The sequence below is a fragment of the Sardina pilchardus genome, chromosome 9 (genome assembly GCF_963854185.1).
Source record: "Sardina pilchardus chromosome 9, fSarPil1.1, whole genome shotgun sequence".
Lineage (NCBI taxonomy): Eukaryota > Metazoa > Chordata > Actinopteri > Clupeiformes > Clupeidae > Sardina > Sardina pilchardus.
Window position 1 is genome coordinate 19,726,539 of NC_085002.1, and position 18,082 is coordinate 19,744,620.

The window sequence follows — 18,082 nt, forward strand, 5'->3', positions numbered from 1 at the left end:
CATGTGGGCCTGTGCTCAAAAACAAGAGGGGGTCAGTTCAAACTACTTGTTTGCGACACCAAATGATTATATACATAAATATGCATACTCAAGTTGGTTCTAAATAGACCTCTGAAGTTCGCCTACAAAAAAGATCCAAAGCTGCCATTTTTGCCCATATGAGGAGATTCGGGAGTTAATTGAAGATAACTGCCTATGGCAAGTTGCATTGTAAGTTAGCTCTGGGGTAAGATCGAAGTGTGCCGTCTTCACCTACCGAAGATCACAGTATCCACTAGACGGCAATGGACAGAACTGTGTAGCAAAAAACATCTGCATTTCCAATGTCATGATCCCCGTGGGAGTTTAACAGGTGTGATAATTGAAAAAACCCATGTTATTTACCCATAGAAAAAATCTCAAGATACCGGATCGCCTCATTTGAGCAAAGATGGTAGCTTTTTTGTAGGCGAACTTCAGAGGTCTATGACAGTTGACCCCAGGCAGCCATAGAGCAGTTAAGACTTCAAAAAGTACTGGTCTGGTATGAAATGAAAGACTTGCCAAGGGAAACAGCTAAAGCAGCTATCATGTTGCTGAATAAGAATGCGTTCAAGTTAATTGAATGTTTCTCTCGTTGTAGCTTATAATTTTCTCCTCCCCAACAATTTGTGTTTGTTTGTGTAAACAGCAGTGACAGACCATGAGTGGTTAAGCATTTGGTGTCCGTTTATGTTTTGTGCACAAAAAGAAAAAAAAAAATGTCAGGAGGGCTCGCCTCGGGGTATAGAAGTGTTTTACCATTATAGCACTTAAATATTCATTTCTCAACATTTTTTAAACAATCAGGATAGAGGAGACTGCTGGTTTACACAATGTTTTTGTTGCTAGCGAGGCTGTCCTAAAACAGCCCTTTACGTAACCTATAACAACAGAAGGAAGTAACAGCCTACTACTGAACAAGCAATGGCAGTTTGAGATGAATCCTTCTATTCATTTATTGATCAGAAAAAATCCAGTGGTTCTCCTTGACGTGCAGGTTTTCTTCCCTCTTTTCCCCCAATAAACATGATTTTGGAAAATACAGTTAACATGTAGAATAGAACCATGAATGATAGGTGAATTTGCATACAGGCATCTCAGGAACAGAGACTGTTGTTCAGAGCCAGTGATGCCCTTTCTGTCTGTTCACGGGACATTACAGAAACGATCTGTGGATTTGAATGATGCGCTTACCCACCTGACTCATCTAGGGCCGTGCAGCGTGTGTGAGATCGATAATATCATGAGCGGCCTAATGGACTGTAAAGTGATCACGCTGTATGGAACACGGGGGTTATTGCTCTAAGGGGGTGGGGGGTGGCGGGTGGGGGGGGGGGGTTTGGGGTCGGGGGTTGGCGAGAAAGCGAAGGGAAGATAACATGCCTGACCACGCTTTCCACCATATGACATAACAATCAAGGTGAACTCTGACCTTCAGAGGCGCCATTGTCATTGTCTGCAGGGCCTATGGGCATATAAAATGAGGCAACAGTGATAGAATTAAGGCTTTAATGATTTCTAGTAGTTCCCCTTGCTGGTTTTATGGGGAATGGCTCTTTGGAGTCCTGCTCTTTCAGAGACATGATGGTAATTTCCACTGATAACTGACCCCAATCTGTAGCAGTGGTCACATGTCAACAGTAAGGTATAGTTGCCATTGTATAGCTGGCTACATCCATTGTGAATGACATTCCTGTGTTTCAGCCTTCACAGAATCTTCTCAATTTCTTTTCTCTAAATGACCTTGAGGGTTGCCTGAACATGAAGGGCTGATTTACTCAAGTAGCACATCAAATAACCGATCAGCAAAGATTCTATCAAAAATGTATCTAGCTATCTTTTCATCTTTCTATCTATCTATCTATCTATCTTTGTCTCACATGGGGGCATTTGATGGACAACTGGGCTTAAACTGAAATAGTCAATCACCACTGGTCGTTCATGTCATTCACTAGTCTTAGTCATTCACCGCCACTCATAATCATGCTGCAGTACCAGACATCCCAAGTCTCCCGGAAGTTCCGGGAGTCTCCCTCATATTAATAGCGACTCACTGATGCCCGCAAATTACTTAAAATCTCCCGGAATCTAGAGCGAGCGGGCAAGATCGCGCACGCACGACACAGACTGTGCTCAAAACCGCGTACAGCATCTGTGTAGCGCGCACACGACAGAGAGGCAGAGCGAGAGACGAGGGGGGGGGGGGGGGGGGGGATGGTAGGGATACCTCCCTGAAATGACTTTTTGCAGGTTGGGATGCCTGCAGTACGTACCCATTAAATATTTTTCATTCCGGAATGGTAATGTCCTTTGGCATGGTCTCTCCCTCTGAGAGAGGTGAGGATTCTGAATGACCTTGAACATTATTTGAACTTATTCAAATATAAAGAAAAATAGTGACCAAAGCCCAAATGCTCTCATACACAGTGTGAAGTATTTCGGCCCTAGGTATCCCCCCCCCTCCCCAGTGCCCCTGCGTTGTGGCCATATAAAAAGAGATACAGCATTAGATAGAACAATCTCTTTTCTTGAATGACATCAGAAATGTTTGCCTGCCATATCTCATTTTTGCCACCATACCAACTGAGCACACAGGCTTTGGCATGGAGCAGGGTCGTTTCAAGGTCAAGCTACGAGCGGTCCTGCCTGAGCTTTATGCTGTACGACAAATTTGACATTTGTGATTCGTGCCCATTGCAGTTTGCACACCCAAAAGTGTTGCAGTCGCTCATATCATGCCACATGCGCTGGCATTTGTCTTTTTTTTCTGCCCCTGGAATCCGTCCCAAGCAGATGTGACAGGTTGAGTGTGAGCTTATCGAAGCGTCGCGTGGCCAGGGGCACGGTTTGGGCGCCGCTCAGGCACCACAGACACCCCACGCCCTGGACACACTCTGGGGTGACGGATTCGAGAGGAGTCGTGGCGTTGCTACGTTACCCCCCAAAACGAAAAAAGGAACCGGAGAGAGAGAGCGTTTGGCGAGCGACGGCCACTGCGACGGGTTACCAGGCAACCCCGCTTTGCGTGTGTGTGTGCGAGTGTGTGTGTGTGGAAGGGGGATATGTTGGTGTTTAGGGGAGAAATTTACAGCTATGGATTTTGTGCAGCCAGCGTTGCGGTGCATTAGCGGCCCTGAGGTGGGGTGGGCACGCTCCGGGTGAATTATATTCAGTCACACACTCAATTTACCCCTGAAAGTGCAGTTAACGAGCCACGCACACTCACACACACACATGCACACACACACACACACACACGCACGTATATATACACACACATACAAACTGCTGGCATAAACATGCACACACACACACACACACACACACACACACATACTCACACTCACACAGGGTAATATATTAGTCACACATAGGCCACACATATTCTTTATTCATAGAAAAACCCTTTTCAAAAGACCTTGATGAGAAGAAATTTGCAGATGATTCACTTCCTACTGCCTTTTGATCCCCTCTCTATTGTCCTGTATTTCTCTGTATGTTTCTGTGTGATTTTCACATGCAAGCATTTGTGTGTGTGTGTGTGTGTGTGTGTGTGTGTGTGTGTGTGTATCTCTGTGTGTCTCTGTATGTTTAAACATGATTGAAACTAAAGAGTGTCTCCAGATGGTTGTGTCATTGAGATAATGATGCATTTAATGAGACTGTTTGAGAGACACAAGTGAAGATCTGACAGGGCAGAGGCAGGTTAAGGAAATGGTACACTCTTAGGGTGCTATATAGAACCATACAGGTTTTAAGGAATCCTTAGGGGTTCCTTTGATGAACTCTTCAAATGGTTTACAGAATGATTTAGGGGTGCTATGAAGCACGCAATAGAACCATTTTTGATTCTTTATAGCACCTTTTTTCGAAGAGTTTAGGGGACCTGGAGTCTGGCACCTCCCTATAAGTTTCCTCCTCAAGTTCACTGCCACCACAAACACGACCGCTGAAAATATCCACTGCCCTCTGAAACCATCCACACAAAACACAGCTGCAGCTTTGTTATATGAAATTACCGATTTGCACAACATCATCTGCAATATTGTGGGATCAATATTAATTTCTGAGAAACCGTATTGATTTCCCAGAGAGAAAAACCTCCTCTAATCTTTTTTTCCAGGCATCCCCCCCTGTTATGATTGTCGAAAAAAATACTTGATTATGCTGTTGCCCAGCAACCCGGCGCCGATGTGTAGAGATAAGTCATTAACAGTGTGAACCTGTAGAAGTAGGTGACAGGCAGAAACCTGCTCGAGATCAGCTCTCCAGAGATGAGCCAGTCACCCCACTGCTTTGCAAAAACTCGGTGGCTACAGTGTTATCATCCTATTGCGTCTTTGCTCGGTCTGAAGCAGTGGTGGCGTTTGTTTGCCTGGCTATGCCAGGAATGCAAAAAAAAACTGGAGCCTGCTTACTGTGCCAGCAACGGAGGGATTGGAGCACCCAGGATATCAAATTATATCCCCTCCAAAGGTGCAGACGCCTGTGCCAGCTTATCAAGACATGAGGTTAAACTGTGTGTGTGTGTGTGTGTGTGTGTGTGTGTGTGTGTGTGTGTGTGTGTGTGTGTGAGAGAGAGCGAGAGAGCGGGCTTGTTTGTGTCCAAGTTTGTGTGTGTGTTATTGTGGACTTGTGTGTGAGTGAGTTTGTGTGTGTGTGTGTGTGTGTGTGTGTGTGTGTGTGTGTGTGTGTGTGTGTGTGTGTGTGTGTGTGTGTGTGTGTGCGAGAGCGGACTTGTTTGTGTCCAAGTTTGTGTGTGCGTTATTGTGGACTTGTGTGTGAGTGAGTCTGTGTGTGAGTGTGCGAGAGCAGGCTTGTTTGTGTCCAAGTTTGTGTGCATTATTGTGGACGTGTCTGTGTGTGTGTGTGTGTGTGTGTGTGTGTGTGTGTGTGTGTGTGTGAAATGGCACAAGCACTTGACGTCTCCTACATGTACAAACCATCCTCCTGCTCTGACTGGGGGAAGATCATGTGTCCTATAGGGGTAAGTGTTAATGACTCATCTGATTGAGCAGCTTCATACCCCACTTTGTACTCAACGTCCATACATGCATTGATCAACGATAATATGAATGCTACTATAAGCTACATTAATGTTATTATTCGCCGCTCATGTCCTGGCCTGGACATACATGGAGCTTCTAGATGAACGTATCAGGTTGATGACTAGCCTTGGCCTTTCAGTCAAATGTTAATCAGATACCGACCTCTCTTTGTCCCCTTCTCCCTCCTCCCTTCCACTCTCTCTCTCTCTCTTTCTCTCTCTCTCTCCAACTCTCTCTCTCTCTCTCTCTCTCTCTCTCTCTGTCTTGTCCTATCTCTGTTTACCCAATTAATCAAAACGGTAGAAAGCCTACTGAGTAACACTTGGCTCTCCTGGCTGCATTTGGCGGTTATCTCGGGGGCTCCTTCCTGGCAGAGTGATAGAGATGGGAGTTCAGAGGCTCCATCAGCAACTCTCATTACTCTCTTTACATACCACCAGTGCTTTTGCAGAAAATCCATTGATTTTGGGCCAATCAAAAGGGAGGTGATTTCTTTCGGTCCCGGACTAAAAGGGACGTGATTGGTGGGAATTAGGCGCTTTGGTTAAAGGAACCGTATGTAGGATTTTGGCCAACACTGGTACTGCAATCACGTTCAAAATACTGTAGAGCAGTGTATCTCCTCTTCCTCCTTCCTGAGCCGAAGTTGGCAACCCAGATGCCAAAACACTACTGACTTTGTGATTAGTAGATGGGTGGAGGGAGGTGCATCAGGCCAAAACACACAATATGTAAACATCAACATCAGTTGAGGGCTGCAAATTCACTTTTTAAATGACAATATCCTGGCCAGACTACTGTTGTCAGTGATATCATACTCATTTCAAATACTTATTTCTTAATGTCTAGTAACATATCAGGGCCATTTTATGATGAATTGAAACATTTCTTACATAGCCTACGGTTCCTTTAAGAGCCAGTTAGAGGAGCCGGTGGACGGGGCAGGAGATCTCACCACAAAATGCCCCAGGGCTGCAAATCAGGAAACTCCCAGAAACCCAGGGAAAGAGATGAGTCGCACACAGACTACATAGGTGGCTCTGCGGCTGCAACTGGTGTGTGTGTGTGTGTGTGTGTGTGTGTGTGTGCGTGCGTGCGTGCGTGCGTGCGTGTTCAAAATGAGACACCAAGACAGCAGAGCCAGGTAAGAGGGAGAGGGGAGGGGTGCATAGAGGCAGACACATTTACTAAAAAAGATTAAATCCCCGAGCATGAGCCAGGTGCTGGCAGACACACACACACACACACACACACACATATATATATATATTTGCATGCGTATATGTATTTTTGTGTGTACTGTATATGTGTGTCTGCTTGTCCCCAACCCCTCCCCTTCCTTGTTTATGCGAGCAGCAAGGCTAAACACTTTCAGGACTGTGTTAATGTCTCGTCAAATGAAATATCCATCCTCATTTCACAGGCGGTGGATCATCAAGGTGCTCCTGACCTCCTCCTCCTCCTCCTCTCTCCCCCCTCCTGTGGAGGAGAGAACAGCTGCTTGAGATTAGGCAGCAGATTGGCTTACTTACTTGCCGTACAGGACTGATGCTGATGGCTCTCCCAGCCAATGTGCAAGCTGTCAGAGTCCACTCTCGCTGGGGGAGAGAGGGGCAGTGGACAGCAGGGGCAGTGATGGAGAAACAGCTCGCCCAGGGTTCGTGACTGTTTCAGATAGGGTGTGTGTGTGCTTGTGAGTGAGTGAGTGAGTGTGTGAGTGAGTGAGTGGATGAGTGTGTGTGTGTCTGTGTGTGTGCATGTGTGAGAGATATCATGAGTGGGTGACTGAATATGCATTAAAATGGGTAGAACTTTTGTGAGTTTTTAGTGTTTGTATGAATGTGTGTGTGTGTGTGAGAGAGAGAGAGAGAGAGAGAGCTCCTCATCTTGGGAATGCATTTATGTGCTGAGCTGTACTGTGCTGCCCTGCAGGGTGCTGAGCTGAGCTGAGCTGAGCCGTGCTGTGCTGTGCTGTGCTGTGCTGTGCTGTACTGTGCTGTGCTGTACTGTGCTGTGCTGTGCTGTATTTCTGTGCTGTGCTGTGCTGTGCTGTCTTGTGCTGTGCTGTGCTGTATTGTGCTGTGCTGTGCTGTGCTGTCTTTTGCTGTGCTGTGCTGTGTTGTGCTGTGTTGTGCTGTGCTGTAGTGCTGTGCTGTCTTGTGCTGTGCTGTGATGTGCTGTGCTGTGCTGTGCTGTGCTGTGCTGTGCTGTGCTGTCTTGTGCTGTGCTGTGCTGTGCTGAGCTGCTGGTGTGGACGGTAAGTGAGCTTAATGAGGAGAAACACACACATCTGAGCCACTCGCGGCTCAGGTGCTAAACACACACCACATGGCAAACCTCATCTGCTCTCTCGCCCTCACTTGTAATCTACACATTAACATCACACTGCCTTACACACAGCTCACTTTTTCATCAACTCCATAAGGGAACCCCAATTATAAAAACCTGATAGCGCTAACTGTTATCACTTGAACATTAACTGCTCCTTCATGCAAACACCTTTGAGCGCAACACCTTTTGAAAATAAATAGAAAGCTATTGAGACAGGGAAGTATAATGTTCAACGCAAGAGACCCATTATCTCCATAAATGCCTAGCCAAGGTGAAAACATTCGGGGTTTAGCCCAGACCTTGTATGAGAGTCTGGGGCCATCCTGCTCTGAGAATTAGTTTTTAATTCTGGTAACTAAATCCACCATTTTTCTGCTGGTTGAGACAGAAACAGTAAGCTTGTGACAGCCCATGGCACACTGGGCCTATCATCTGTCTGACTCACATGAACATTAAACGTTCATAATATCACACTGCTTGTTACACAAAAACACTACTTACACTAAAATGGGCCATTGACATCAGCATAGGTTACCTATAAACTTACGCTAACAATGGAGAAAATATTTAGAAGCTTTTTACAGACAGAAAATATCATTTATGTCTAATATCCATGTGGGCATCATACATTCTCAAAAAGGATATGTTGGAAATAACACATTGATGTGTTTATGTAAGGACAACACAGTTTGTGTTGTTTCCAACACGTTGCTTGTGTTATTTGTTACACAATCTGTGTTGAAAATAACACAACTTGTGTTGTTTCCAACATATTCGTTTCGATTTCAAAGACCAGTATCAATGGTTTGCATTATTTAATTCCCTGTACCTGGCTCTTGTCCATATGGTCAGTCACAGGAGATAACTCTTCTCTACCCCCCTTGCCTCACCTATGCCTAATTACCGTCATCCTTTTTCTCTTTGAAAAAGCTTCTTGCCCAATCCATATAGCCTGAACAACATCTTACCTTGGTGAGTAACTCATCGAGCAATCACCAAATGCCAAGAGTGATATAGGCACTGTAACCTGGGGGGCTTGTAGCATTTGATGGATAGCTTATGACATAAATAGGCCTACAATATAATATAACTGATGTTTGCATACTGACGCAGTGCTCTGATAGTTTTGCCCCGCCCACCTAGATCTTCTCTCAGGGAATGAGTTTGGATTTTTTTTCGGGATGAAGATTTGGAATAGAGTATCCTATAATTTCAAATCTGGCCATATATGCTTGGCAGAGTGTTAAGCTGTTGTTGTATTTCCATCTAAAACAAGACAGTTCGAGGCTGTAAAAATGTAATCCTTACACATGGCTAAGCTGTCCAGAAAATTAACATTTCTGCAGAGTTGTCAGCCTATCAATTACTGGACCTGTGGTAAGGTGAATAGAGCTATGTTCACACTCAGGAGAATACGGTAAAAGACGATCTTGAAAAATCGCCTCACACAATCAATCAGTTTTTAATTTTTCAAGTTCAAAGGAAAAGTACTCCGCTTGTGTGCATGATACTGAGTTATATTAGCTTGATCGAGATGAGGACAGAGGCTTGATAGATGGTCATATTCTCAAAAGGAGACAGCGAGCATATTGTGATTAATTCTCTGACAGCACGATCTATCCCGAAAAGGAGAAAAAAAGTTGGCTTCAATTTCTGGGCCTTCTTATTGCTGCTCCTCGTCCACGTGTCAGTCCTCATGCGCGCGCCTTAATGAATCCTTTCATTTGCGCGTGTCAGGGAGCGCAATGTCCCACTGCAGAAGAGCCTTTCATTTCTCCAGCGTTCGTGTCGTTTAAACGATTCCTTATTACGAGTGGGGTTTAAAGATGAAAACGAATAACCCCCCAACAATGACAGCCAATTTTGGGTTTGCTGAAAGAGCCGTGTGATGAATTTAAATGACCTCATCTTTAATCGAAAATGGATATTAGCAACCCTGTTACATTCGCTCAAGAAAACGTGGTGAAGTTGATGACCCGTCGATAAGATGCCATGGCAGTGCTTTATAGGATATGGTTCGCTGATATATTTGTCACTTTGAAGCATCCCCATCTCAAACAAAGCTAACACTGATCCATGCACCCCAAATGATCAATAGGCTTTCGTTCTCTTATTGATCTCTCATCACCTCGAGTAGCTTATGTAGGCCTATAAGAGTGTTCATCTTCGTCTCCGTAGTTATCGGCATACCAAACTGCAACTTCAAGTTCAGCATTCATTCAACAAACGTACTTGTAAGTGAAGCCAGAATGCTGGCAACTGCTTTCAAATCCATTTCAGCTCTCTGCCAGGTTGGTAATTGGTCTTTTTTATGGTGGTAATTATTACCGAGGTGCGCGTCGTTGCACAATGCAATTATGCATGCACCACTATCTCAGTCGTGAGGGAGGAGGGCTTTTCCCCCATGCATGTGTGTAAAATGAGAGGCTGTTGTGTGTTTATTGAGTTGTGCATGTTTGTTAGTTGACAGTGCTCTGTTTCTCTCCATAGTATGTTTTCTCTCTCTCACTCTGGTCGAAGAACATGTCTGTTGGGCAGACACGATGAAACACAAAGGTAGCAGAATTGAATCTCCATCATTGATGGCTCTGACAGGACTACAGCCAAACTCCTCAGAGGGACTTAGACAGCGTCACTTCAGCTGAGTGTGATCTTCTACAGGCACCGCACCACCAGAGACACACCTACCACTGTGTCAGTTATACGCAATCACCATTCATGCAACACAACAATTTTTCTCGATCGCATTGACACTTGCGTCAACTCTGACATCACGTTTTCACTTACACCCATGTCTGAACAAAGACATTCTGGCCAAAATTATACATTCTGTTTGCAAGGCTTACTCTCTCAAAACACTTAAATCATGCAGCAAAAGAACAAAAAATAGCTTTAAAACAACACATCATCTCGTCAAATCACTGTGTGGACAATAAAATGCAAAGTATAGTTCTCCAATTTCTTGCTATGTCTCTTCCATTAGTTTCTCATTTTTCTGGTATCAGAAATGTGAAAAGACCAAATGTAGGTGGGCCTATACTGAATAATCGTAAACCCAAATGTTTTTTTCATTGAAATAGATACATTTTTGTACCTTTTGTACGGTTTTCTTCACTAAATATAATACTCTCTCTAAATGTGCCTTAGAGCCATACTTACAAGCAACACAGAATGGACATGACATCTCTTGGATAACAAATGATTGCTGATTTAAGAATTGTGCAAAGGAGTTTCACAACGTTGTCTAAGAGGCAAGGAATCTCCACCACTTGTGAAAAGATGTTTTCCTTTTGTTTACTGTAACATGGGGAAACCAATAGAGTTAGGGGTCTTTGGGGTCTCTGTGTTAACTGTTTTGCAGAAGCGTGTGAGAAATGTACAGTATGAACCCAATGAAACCGTGTGAGTACATTTGCAGGAGATAACTTCTGCCGTGCAAGAGGGTGTTCATGAAGACCAAGTGAGTCTTTCTTTAAGCAGGTCAAAGCATTCGATAAAAAGATCTGTAACATACCATATCCATCTTTTGTATTCATTTTGCTATAGTGTTTACAAACGCTAGAAGTGTTAGTGTCTTCATTTTGAAGCACACAAGGAAGGAAGGCTCTTGAGTATCACTATGTCAACTGAGAGTGAAGGTTCGTGACACATTCTCAGAGCTTTCGAAGAATCACGGCTAAGGGTAACGGCCTCACAGGTAAGAAATTGATTGCACTGAATGAACCCGTGTCATGATGGAAATGTTTGTCTTGCACTGCTTGCGTGAGTAGGGTGGAACATTGAGCCACATCTTCTGGCCCTGTGGCAGATAGTAAGCAACGTTGTCATGAACTGTTGAGGTCTGGATATCTCTCCTGCCAAAATGACTTACATGCTGTCGAGGGTGATTATTTCGATCCAGCTTAGTGCTGGGGCAAAGTTGGTACTTTTCTTTGAGATTCTTTCTGCATCAACTAAACTCTGTGCATTTCTGTGAATGTGAATATCATGGATATTACAATTCTTTTTAAATTCCCATGGTTAATATAGCAGTATGCATTGATATAATGATTGTACACAATCAATGTGACATGACCTTAACATTTTATAAAACAATAAATATGTAATAACATTATCATCTTATGGGTAATTAATTATCCATCCCCACCACCCAATTACAATTACTGAAGGTAGTGGTTGTCAAAACATCTGATCAATGAACACAGTGACAAAAATGACAGTGGAAAGCCTTTGGTCCTTAAAAAGAGTGAACACAATAATTTGACACGGTCTTGTCAATTTGTCAAGGACAAGGACACGTTTTGAACTGATAAGGAATTTGAATGATATTTCTGCCTTCATGATTTCAACATGATGTCTTTCAACAAGTTGAGGGATACAATTCCATTGTTCAGGTTGCTTTCTCAGCCTGCATTGCTAACTGGATTGCCAAAAGCAAGCTTTATATTGGCGCCAACTATGTTGCTAGTTTTTTTTTTTTTTTTGTGAGAGAAAGAGGATTTTGACCAAAATGAAACACTATAAGAACTGTACCTTCAGACTTTCCACTGTAACCCAGCAATTAGGCACAGGTTAGATTAGAGTTGTCATCATGATGGCCTGGTGCTGGGGATGGCTATACTCATAGTCACTGCCAGTATGTTTGTGTTTTGTGTGAGGCTGATGGAGTCATGGAGTACAAATAATCTAGTCTGTCTTATTTTCTCATCCCTTGTCTTACTGGTCTTGTGTTCAGCTATTCCCAGAGAGGCCGACATTGATTGCCCTCTGTTCCCGTGTGTGTCTGTGTGTGTGTGTTTGTGTGTGTGTGTGTGTGTGTGTCTGTGTGTATGTGTGTGTGTGTGTGTGTGTGTGTGTGTGTGTGTGTGTGTGTGTGTGTGTGTGTGTGTGTGTGTGAGAGAGTGTGTGTGTGTGTGTGTGTGTGTGTGCGTGTGTGTGTGTGTGTGTGCCTGCGCGCGTGCCTGTGTGTGTGTGTGTGTGTGTGTGTGTGAGAGAGAGAGAGAGAGAGTGTGTGTGCCTTTGTTCAGATAGTCGGCAGATGTTCTCCAGAGGTTTGTCTCTGCCAGTGGTGACCCGGCAGAGATTTTCTAGGAAGACAGAGACAGCCTGATAGAGGATCCACTCCCTGAGGTGGCGCAAGGAATTAAACAAAGCAAAGGTACAAAGCAAAGATACTCAAACTGATGTCAAGCTACATAACACGATAAGGACCGACTTACATTTTTATTGGTTTTGTGTTTCAGGTGTTTTTATTTTCATGTGAATAGACACAATATCTGTTCCTTTTTTCTCAGCAAAGCACTTTGGTCAAGTGGTTGTTTTAACAGTTTGAGCATAATAGTTCTCATCCTATACTGTGTCTGCATACATATGTATGCATATGATACATATGAAGAGCTCTTTTCCAAAATGCTGTAAATCCATTTTTGAAAGTATTGATAAGCCATGCTATTTAATTGTGTATTTTGGCTAATATCAACACAAGTGCAGTTGTGTTGTTTTGATTGAGTAGAGATAAAGCAAATAACAATAACCCACAGCTCCGCTGAAATTTCTTGGAAAACAAAATAATAATAAAAAAATATGAAAATGGTGGATATAGTGTTTTGGAAAAGAGCTCTCCATAATGTATCAATAATCAATGGGAAAGACCCTCTCATTGTGCTCAGTTTGATGGAAGGTACAGCTATACAGTATATAAAGACAAACCTTGAAATATCAACATGGCAGCTCTCGGTCCTGACTCAAAGTGTTTGATGCGTACGAAAATCCTACTCTCCATTCCAACAGGCACCTCCCTCCCCCCGGGCCATGTGGTCTTTCACATATCTCTATCCAGGTGACTCAATCTGGATCTGGTGTCTAATGCAGTGGCATTAAAAACTGGCCTTATCCCACACTCGTGCAGAAAAGCCACAGTGTAATTTCACTCGGTGTCGATCCTGCTGGATGGATCCTTGAGAGAGATAATCATACTGTCCTCTATCTGGTATCATAACCTCATTTAGCGAGATAACATCTCACGGGAGGATTTCTCCCGTCTGTCCAAAAAAGCTCCAGTTTCTCTGCGGCTCTCAGCTAAATTTATCTTTTTTTTTTTCCCCGCCCGCAGCCGCCCCTCCCCCCTTAAACACTCGAAGACGTCGCCGTCGTAATTCAACCTGAGATTCGCTGAACGGTTCCCAATTAACCCTTGTGACCCCCTCTCTCCAACCTCATCAGTAATGTCATTAAACTTGCACGGCCACCAGGGCCCTATAGTGTGCCTGCCTTTGTGCGTGCCTGCGTATGTTTGTGTGTGTGTGTGTGTGTGTGTGTACGACTGTAAATTGCTGTAACGTTGGCAGTCTTCCACTGTCAAACAAATAAAGCATACACTTGATTGTGTGCAAGTGAGAGAGTCTGACTGTGACAGAGTGGGGGAGTATGAAGTGAGCATGCACACATTTACACAGCCACCAAGTCCACTTCTGTTCAGCTTGCTGCTGCCTATTAGCGCACAACAGTATCAATGACCCGGGTCACACATGTATGTTCACGGGCACACACACACGCGTGTGTGTATTAACCTGCGGCTACAGCCAGTCGCCCACTGTGAGGCATGGGGCTGAGATCACAGGGGTGACACCGAGCTCTCCCAGGCGTCTGTCTCCTTCACTGTTATCAGCTTTGCCAGGCGAGATCACAGTGCGTCCACAGACTTGGTTCCTGAACCCCCCGCCCACCCCCCTCCCCGCCCCAGCCAGGGTGTCCCATAGTTAGGTCATAATTGCTGAGGTGTGGCAGTTGACTCATATGTAATTACCCGCTTCATTAAAACTGCAGTGCGCATTTGTTTGTTTGTTTAAAGATGTGATCACTTGTTGACCTCATCGTGACACTCAAGTGCTTCTAAATCCTCGGCACAGTGGTTCAAATTCAGGGCTGTGGACAGCAGGACAACAGTCAAAGACAAAACTATAGGTGATGGGTTAGGTGGAGCAGACCAACGGGAGACAGGACAGGAGGGTTTGATCTGAAATCACTTAGCAGGACTTTCATACCTTCAGCTAATGCTTAGCCATCTTGAGAAGCAATATATACTGTATATAGAAAGGCATTACCTGTATAATAGAATTTACATACACACATAGGCATGTTTTTTTTTTTTGTATTTTTTTTTTTAAAAGAACATTTAAATGAGGTCAGTTTCCACAGTGCTGGAGAGGTTTGCTGTCTCAACGTGGCTAGCTCCTTTGAAGGTGTGTACCCTGCGGAGGAGAGAAGGACGCTTGCGCGCGGTGTGGACCCCGGGGCTGTTTCAGTATGCTCGGAGTGCAGCGCGTGCCCAGCGTCTGGATTGGGTGCCAATTTCTCCGAGAATTTCAATTTCACAAAGAGAATGAGGCAGAGTGAGGGAGGGACAGAGGGGTGTCAGAGAACGAGATGGGATGAGAGAGAGAGAGAGAAAGAGAGCGAGCGAAAGAGAGAGGGGAAGAGGCAGGGAGTGAGTATGTGTGTGTGTGTTGTGTGTGTGTGTGTGTGTGTGTGTGTGTGTGTGTGTGAGCGTCTGTATTAGCTTTCAGCTCACAGTGGGGTGGGACTCCAAACTAAACAGCGTGATGATCTGCTCCCAGTGTGCTGACACAACCCATTTGGCCACAGGGCGCTGATCCAAGCCCAGCCTGCACACTTACTGCTCAGAGACCAGAGCCGCTGTCTGTGTCTGCGTCTGCGTCCGGCCCGTCCTCTATGGGGTGCCAAGTGGAACAGACCTTGTGTGTTTTTTTTGGGGGGTTTTTTTGGTAAACAAGAGAATACATTAATTTCTTACAAAAGCAAGTAGCACCTCAGTGCCCTTTGTCCACTAATGCGCAGACGTGTTAGTGTTGTGTCCGTAAAATACTAGAGATATTTGGCGACTTGTGATGTATGAAAGGTCTTTGGTCCTACACACACACACACACACACACACACACACACACACACACACACACGTGTATGAAAGGTCTTTAGTCCTACTGTATACACACACACACACACACACACACACACACTTGCATGAAAGGTCTTTGGTCCTACACATACTCGGAGTCGATAGTTCCAAAAGGAGATCCATTCACAAGATCCAAGTGCATTACGGCGTCACAGTCTTCCATGATAAAAGAACATGTACGTTAGCATAAGAAGTATGTTCTATTGATGAATCAATGTCTGTGATTCTTGGCCCCCTATAGTCCTCTTCATCTTTGAGCATACAGTGTGTTATGTGTATACAATACAATCTCATTCAAAGCGTTGAGTCGACTTGTAAGGGTCATCACAGGCTCCCTGAGGGCAGCGTGTGTGTTTGAGTGTGTGGTCGTGTTCTGTGTGTTAAAGCGGTGTCGCCACTCACTGCCCTCCGCACAGCATTTCTCTTTACAGAAAGCGCTTGAATGTCAGATACAGTATTTTTATGAGGGTGGCAACCTTTGTCTCCGAACCCGACGCCTTGATTCGCCCGTAATGATAAACGCGAGGGCCGTCATAACTCTTCCCTTCCGTCTGATGAATGAACGTCCGCGTCGCTCGTAATTCATCTGCGGTGCCCTTGTGCCGGCTCCCCCGGGCTCCCTCCCCTGAGCGCGCCATTGTATGCTAATATTCCCCCCCGGCTATATTTGGGGCGGGTCTGCGGGCACAAGAGAGATTTTAATCGCTGAGGACTGACCTCGTCTAGAGACGGAGTGTGAGATGGCAGACTAAAATGCTGAGCAGACCAGGGCGCGATCTGCTTTCTGCCCACCAATGCCACATGGTGGTTTAAAAGCCGTGGCCTACTGGTTAGAGCTTCGAGCTTGTAACCGGAGGGTTGCCGGTTCGATCTCCGACCAGTCCATGGCTGAAGTGCCCTTGAGCAAGGCACCTAACCCCTCACTGCTCCCCGAGTGCCGCTGTATACACACTATAAAAACACACTATGAAGGCAGCTCACTGTTAGTGTGTGCTTCACCTCACTGTGTGTTCAATGTGTGCTGTGTGTGTTCACTAATTCCTTGTTTATGGAACAGTGGCGTAGCGTAGTTGCGCAAGGCCCCGGTGCAAGTCTGGCTAACATTGAAATATCATTAGTAAAATCAAAATGATATGAAAAGTAGGAGAAAATACAAGAATTGGGGAATGGATAGGTGCCACCATGAGACCAAGTTGTAGGAGATAGTGAAGCACTTAAATAGCAATCGGTTACATCGAGTAAGTAATTTAGAAGAACCGGCGTCATTATGACAATAGTTGACTTTATGTCGCATAGCTGGGAGGCGATGGACAAATTCCGAATCGTAAAGGGCCCGACGAAGCTCAGGGGCCCCGGTGCGTTGCACCGGTTGCACCGTCGCACGCTACGCCCCTGTTATGGAAGTATACATGGCCAATAAGCCAGATTTGATTTGATTTAAAACATATATATATGTATACTGTATATATGGCTGAAAGACATGATCAATTCATCTATTTTAGCTGACGTGTGCTGTGGTTAGTAGCCAGCACCTAATTTTGGGCAGGTCTTCTGCCGTGTTTCCTTCCTCCAGTGCGAAAGCGGCTTATCTGGTGTTGTGTGTAATATGAGCGGCTCATGGCGGCGGCCGCGGCGGGCCACGCGGCGATAAGAGATTAATAATAAAGTAGTATTAATGGCGGAGCCGCCCGGCCTCCTGCACTAAGGGCACAGCAGGAGGAGCCGCCGCACTTATCAGCATGTCCTATTTTCCTAAGTCATCACCCTTTCCCCTCCTCCTCCTCCTCCTCCTCCTCCTTCGCTCAGCCTCCCCTCTTCCTCGCGCTCCCCCCCGCCTCCTGTCTTCCAGGGGAGATAAGCGGGTGAGAGAGAGAGAGAGAGAGAGAGAGAGAGAGAGGGTGTTGGAGGTTGGTGGTGGAGGTGTAAGGAGGAAATATATTTATCAATATTCCTGCTTTTATACGTGTTCTGTCTTTACCCGGTGCACCAATGAGATTGTGTTGAACAAGTTAAATTATTTTTGACCATCTGACTCCATAGATGAAAGGTATAGTCACACTGTTGATGACTATGAAATATCAGTCTACAAGTAACAAGTACTTCTAAACTTTATCTCTCTACAAGGCTGATTTGATTAATCACTAGAGATCCAACCTATATCGTTAGCAGTATCAGTTCATTGACTATCAATATCTGTGAAGTTTACTGATTTACCAGTTCAGGGACCACTATTCGTTTGGCTAATCAGGCCGGCCGGCATTAGCACGCAGAGGCCTCCACGGCTTGGTGCGAAAACTGAATTAGAGCAGTGACTCCTAGTGGTATAACTAGCCCTCACAAGATACGTAGTTTAACTGAGAATTCGTTTGCTAAGATACTGATTAAACAAATGCCTCGATTCGGACTCTCAAGAAAAGAATATTACCGATTACCAATTAACATCACATTTATTTGTAATCTTTTCTAATGCAATCAATAAAGGTATAAAGATACAGACAATAATAAAATAGCAAAAGAATTAAACAATCAACCTAAAATAAAGTTCAAGATATCATACCTGATGTAGCATTAACTAAAGAAGTGGAACTCTATAAGCAGAGGTTTCGATCCTAAGAAACCAAGCTCAGAGTCTACTGCTAGCCAGAGCTACACGCTAGTGGAGATTTTGTTAAGCAAAAATCTGAAGTGTCACCTTTGTTTTCTCTTA